This window comes from Colletes latitarsis, unplaced genomic scaffold, assembly GCF_051014445.1.
Source record: "Colletes latitarsis isolate SP2378_abdomen unplaced genomic scaffold, iyColLati1 scaffold0018, whole genome shotgun sequence".
NCBI lineage: Eukaryota > Metazoa > Arthropoda > Insecta > Hymenoptera > Colletidae > Colletes > Colletes latitarsis.
Window position 1 is genome coordinate 11,125,340 of NW_027488369.1, and position 6,708 is coordinate 11,132,047.

Below are 6,708 nucleotides of genomic sequence, written 5' to 3' on the forward strand. Positions count from 1 at the left end.
GGATAACGCCGGTTGTCTCGGTTAGGTCTGGGATTTGCCCTCATCTGCCTCTTACAATCGCACTTTTCGCAGACTTGTTGGCCAGATCCTGGGCTTTTTCTGGTTTGGATCACGTAGTAATGTGGTACCACACTGTCAATAAAACCTGGTTCCGATTAATAGTTTAGAGGATAACGCCGGTTATGCCTGGGTTAGGTCTGGTATTTGCAATCATCTGGCTCATATATTCGCGTTTTTCGCATACTTTTTGGCCAGATCCAGGCCTTCTTCTGGCTTGGACCACGTAGTAAAGTGGTACCACACTGAAACAGTCAATAAAAGCTGGTTGCGCTTAGTACTTTAGAGGATAACGCTGGTTATGCCTGGGTTAGATCTCGTATTCGCAATCATCTGGCTCATACTTTAGCGTTTTTCGCATACTGGCTGGCCAGATCCTGGGTTTTTTCTGGTTTGGATCCCGTAGTAATGAGGTTCCACACCGAAACAGTCAATTAAACAGGTTGCGATTAATATTTTAGAGGATACCGCCGGTTATGTCCCGGGTAGGTCTGGGATATGTCCTCATCTGGCTCGTACTTTCGCGTTTATCGCATACTTGTTGGCCAGATCCTGGCCTTTTTCTGGTTTGGATCACGTAGTAAAGTGGTACCACACTGAAACAGTCAATAGAAGCTGGTTCCGATTAGTGTTTTAGAGGATAACGCTGGTTATGTCTGGGTTAGTTCTGGAATTTGAAATCATCTGGCTCATACATTCGCGTTTTTCGTATACTTGTTGGCCAGATCCTGGGCTTTTTCTGGTTTGGATCACGTAGTATTGTGGTACCAGACCGAAACAGTCAATAAAAGCTGGTTGCGCTTAGTACTTTAGAGGATAACGCTGGTTATGCCTGGGTTAGTTCTCGTATTCGCAATCATCTGGCTCATACTTTAGCGTTTTTCGCATACTGGTTGGCCAGATCCTGGGTTTTTTCTGGTTTGGATCCCGTCGCAATGTGGTTCCACACCGAAACAGTCAATTAAACCTGGTTGCGATTAATATTTTAGAGGATATTGCCGGTTATGTCTAGTTTAGGTCTGGTATTTGCCATCATCTCGCTCGTACTTCCGCATTTTTCGCTTATTTGTTGGCCTGATCCTAGCCTTTTTACGGTTTGGATCACGTAGTAATGCGGTACCACACCGAAACAGTCAATTAAACCTGGATGCGATAAATATTTTAGAGGATAAGGCCGGTTGTGTCACGGTTAGGTCTGTCATTTGCCCTCCTCTGCCTCGTACTATCGCACTTTTCGCATACTTGTTGGCCAGATCCCGGGCTTTTTCTTGTTTGGATCACGTAGTAATGTGGTACTACACTGTCAATAAAAGCTGGTTCCGCTTAGTACTTTAGAGGATAACGCTGGTTATGCCTGTTTTAGTTCTGGTATTTGCAATCATCTGGCTCATACTTTCGCGTTTTTCGCATACTTGTTGACCAGATCCTGGGTTTTTTCTGGTTTGGATCCCGTAGTAATGTGGTACCACACCGAAACAGTCAATTAAACCTGGTTGCGATTAATATTTTAGAGGATAACGCTGGTTATGCCTGGGTTAGTTCTGGTGTTTGCAATCATCTGGCTCATACTTTCGCGTTTTTCGCATTCTTGTTGGCCAGATCCTGGGTTTTTTCTGGTTTGGATCCCGTAGTAATGAGGTTCCACACCGAAACAGTCAATTAAACAGGTTGCGATTAATATTTTAGAGGATACCGCCGGTTATGTCTCGGGTAGGTCTGGGATATGTCCTCATCTGGCTCGTACTTTCGCGTTTATCGCATACTTGTTGGCCTGATCCTAGCGTTTTTACGGTTTGGATCACGTAGTAATGCGGTACCACACCGGAACAGTCACTTAAACCTGGATGCGATAAATATTTTAGAGGATAAGGCCGGTTGTGTCACGGTTAGGTCTGTCATTTGCCCTCCTCTGCCTCGTACTATCGCACTTTTCGCATACTTGTTGGCCAGATCCCGGGCTTTTTCTTGTTTGGATCACGTAGTAATGTGGTACTACACTGTCAATAAAAGCTGGTTCCGCTTAGTACTTTAGAGCATAACGCTGGTTATGCCTGAGTTAGTTCTGGTATTTGCAATCATCTGGCTCATACTTTCGCGTTTTTCGCATGCTTGTTGACCAGATCCTGGGTTTTTTCTGGTTTGGATCCCGTAGTAATGTGGTACCACACCGAAACAGTCAATTAAACCTGGTTGCGATTAATATTTTAGAGGATAACGCTGGTTATGCCTGGGTTAGTTCTGGTGTTTGCAATCATCTGGCTCATACTTTCGCGTTTTTCGCATTCTTGTTGGCCAGATCCTGGGTTTTTTCTGGTTTGGATCCCGTAGTAACGAGGTTCCACACCGAAACAGTCAATTAAACAGGTTGCGATTAATATTTTAGAGGATACCGCCGGTTATGTCTCGGGTAGGTCTGGGATATGTCCTCATCTGGCTCGTACTTTCGCGTTTATCGCATACTTGTTGGCCAGATCCTGGCCTTTTTCTGGTTTGGATCACGTAGTAAAGTGGTACCACACTGAAACAGTCAATACAAGCTGGTTCCGATTAGTATTTTAGAGGATAACGCTGGTTATGTCTGGGTTAGTTCTGGAATTTGAAATCATCTGGCTCATACATTCGCGTTTTTCGCATACTTGTTGGCCAGATCCTGGGCTTTTTCTGGTTTGGATCACGTAGTATTGTGGTACCAGACCGAAACAGTCAATTAAACCTGATTGCGATTAATATTTTAGAGGATAACGCCAGTTATGTCACGGTTAGGTCTGGGATTTGCCCTCATCTGCCCCGTACTTTCGCACTTTTCGCATACTTGTTGGCCAGATCCTGGGCATCTTCTGGTTTGGGTCACGTAGTGATGTGGTACCACACTGTCAATTAAAGCTGGTTCTGCTTAGTATTTTAGAGGATAACGCTGGTTATGCCTGGGATAGTTCTGGTATTTGCAATCATCTGGCTCATACTTTCGCGTTTTTCGCATTCTTGTTGGCCAGATCCTGGGTTTTTTCTGGTATGGATCCCGTAGTAATGAGGTTCCACACCGAAACAGTCAATTAAACAGGTTGCGATTAATATTTTAGAGGATAACGCCGGTTATGTCTCGGGTAGGTCTGGGATTTGTCATCATCAGGCTCGTACTTTCGCGTTTATCGCATACTTGTTGGCCAGATCCTGGCCTTTTTCTGGTTTGGATCACGTAGTAACGCGGTACCACACCGGAACAGTCAATTACACCTGGTTACGATTACTATTTTGGAGGATAACGTCGGCTATGTCTGGGTTTGGTCTGGTATTTGCCCTCATCTGGCTCGTATTTTCGCGTTTTTCGCATTGTTGTTGGTCAGATCCTGGGTTTTTTCTGGTTTGGATCACGTAGTATTGTGGTACCAGACAGAAACAGTCAATTAAACCTGATTGCGATTAATATTTTAGAGGATAACGCCAGTTATGTCTCGGTTAGGTCTGGCATTTGTCCTCATCTGGCTCGTACTATCGCACTTTTCGCATACTTGTTGGCCAGATCCTGGGCTATTTGTTGTTTGGATTTCGTAGTAATGTGGTACCACACTGTCAATAAAAGCTGGTTCCGCTTAGTATTTTAGAGGATAACGCTGGTTATGCCTGGGTTAGTTCTGGTATTTGCAATCATCTGGCTCATACTTTCGCGTTTTTCGCATACTTGTTGGCCAGATCCTGGTTTTTTTCTGTTTTGGATCCCGTAGTAATTAGGTTCCACACCGAAACAGTCAAATAAACTGGTTGCGATTAATATTTTAGAGGATAACGCCGGTTATGTCTCGGGTAGGTCTGGGATATGTCCTCATCTGGCTCGTACTTTCGCGTTTATCGCATACTTGTTGGCCAGATCCTGGCCTTTTTCTGGTTTGGATCACGTAGTAAAGTGGTACCACACTGAAACAGTCAATACAAGCTGGTTCCGATTAGTATTTTAGAGGATAACGCTGGTTATGTCTGGGTTAGTTCTGGAATTTGAAATCATCTGGCTCATACATTCGCGTTTTTCGCATACTTGTTGGCCAGATCCTGGCCTTTTTCTGGTTTGGATCACGTAGTAACGCGGTACCACACCGGAACAGTCAATTACACCTGGTTACGATTACTATTTTGGAGGATAACGTCGGCTATGTCTGGGTTTGGTCTGGTATTTGCCCTCATCTGGCTCGTATTTTCGCGTTTTTCGCATTGTTGTTGGTCAGATCCTGGGTTTTTACTGGTTTGGATCTCGTAGTAATGTGGTACCACGCCGAAACAGTCAATTAAACCTGGTTGCGCTAATATTTTAGAGGATAACGCCGGTTATGTCACGGTTAGGTCTGGCATTTGTCCTCATCTGTCTCATACTTTCGCGTTTTTCGCATACTTGTTGGCCAGATCCTGGCCTTTTTCTGGTTTGGTTCACGTAGTAACGCGGTACCACACCGGAACAGTCAATTAAACCTGGTTGCGATTACTATTTTGGAGGATAACGTCGGCTATGTCTGGGTTTGGTCTGGTATTTGCCCTCATCTGGCTCGTATTTTCGCGTTTTTCGCATTGTTGTTGGTCAGATCCTGGGTTTTTTCTGGTTTGGATCTCGTAGTAATGTGGTACCAGACCGAAACAGTCAATTAAACCTAGTTGCGATTAATATTTTAGAGGATAACGCCGGTTATGTCACGGTTAGGTCTGGCATTTGTCCTCATCTGGCTCATACATTCGCGTTTTTCGCATACTTGTTGGCCAGATCCTGGGCTTTTTCTTGTTTGGATCACGTAGTAATGTGGTACTACACTGTCAATAAAAGCTGGTTCCGCTTAGTACTTTAGAGGATAACGCTGGTTATGCCTGAGTTAGTTCTGGTATTTGCAATCATCTGGCTCATACTTTCGCGTTTTTCGCATACTTGTTGACCAGATCCTGGGTTTTTTCTGGTTTGGATCCCGTAGTAATGTGGTAGCTCACCGAAACAGTCAATTAAACCTGGTTGCGATTAATATTTTAGAGGATAACGCTGGTTATGCCTGGGTTAGTTCTGGTGTTTGCAATCATCTGGCTCATACTTTCGCGTTTTTCGCATTCTTGTTGGCCAGATCCTGGGTTTTTTCTGGTTTCGATCCCGTAGTAATGAGGTTCCACACCGAAACAGTCAATTAAACAGGTTGCGATTAATATTTTAGAGGATACCGCCGGTTATGTCTCGGGTAGGTTTGGGATATGTCCTCATCTGGCTCGTACTTTCGCGTTTATCGCATACTTGTTGGCCAGATCCTGGCCTTTTTCTGGTTTGGATCACGTAGTAAAGTGGTACCACACTGAAACAGTCAATAGAAGCTGGTTCCGATTAGTATTTTAGAGGATAACGTTGGTTATGTCTGGATTAGCTCTTGTATTTGCAATCATCTGGCTCATACATTCGCGTTTTTCGCATACTTGTTGGCCAGATCCTGGGCTTTTTCTGGTTTGGATCACGTAGTATTGTGGTACCAGACCGAAACAGTCAATTAAACCTGTATGCGATTAATATTTTAGAGGATAACGCCAGTTATGTCACGGTTAGGTCTGGGATTTGCCCTCATCTGCCCCGTACTTTCGCACTTTTCGCATACTTGTTGGCCAGATCCTGGGCTTCTTCTGGTTTGGGTCACGTAGTGATGTGGTACCACACTGTCAATTAAAGCTGGTTCTGCTTAGTATTTTAGAGGATAACGCTGGTTATGCCTGGGTTAGTTCTGGTATTTGCAATCATCTGGCTCATACTTTCGCGTTTTTCGCATACTTGTTGGCCAGATCCTGGCCTTTTTCTGGTTTGGATCCCGTAGTAATATGGTTCCACACCGAAACAGTCAATTAAACCTGGTTGCGATTAATATTTTAGAGGATAACGCCGGTTATGTCTCGGTTAGGTCTGGCATTTGTCCTCATCTGGCTCGTACTATCGCACTTTTCGCATACTTGTTGGCCAGATCCTGGGCTTTTTGTTGTTTGGATCACGTAGTAATGTGGTACCACACTGTCAATAAAAGCTGGTTCCGCTTAGTATTTTAGAGGATAAAGCTGGTTATGCCTGGGTTAGTTCTGGTATTTGCAATCATCTGGCTCATACTTTCGCGTTTATCGCATACTTGATGGCCAGATCCTGGTTTTTTTCTGTATTGGATCCCGTAGTAATTAGGTTCCACACCGAAACAGTCAAATAAACTGGTTGCGATTAATATTTTAGAGGATAACGCCGGTTATGTCTCGGGTAGGTCTGGGATTTGTCATCATCAGGCTCGTACTTTCGCGTTTATCGCATACTTGTTGACCAGATCCTGGCCTTTTTCTGGTTTGGATCCCGTAGTAATATGGTTCCACACCGAAACAGTCAATTAAACCTGGTTGCGATTAATATTTTAGAGGATAACGCCGGTTATGTCTCGGTTAGGTCTGGCATTTGTCCTCATCTGGCTCGTACTATCGCACTTTTCGCATACTTGTTGGCCAGATCCTGGGCTTTTTGTTGTTTGGATCACGTAGTAATGTGGTACCACACTGTCAATAAAAGCTGGTTCCGCTTAGTATTTTAGAGGATAACGCTGGTTATGCCTGGGTTAGTTCTTGTATTTGCAATCATCTGGCTCATACATTCGCGTTTTTCGCATTGTTGTTGGT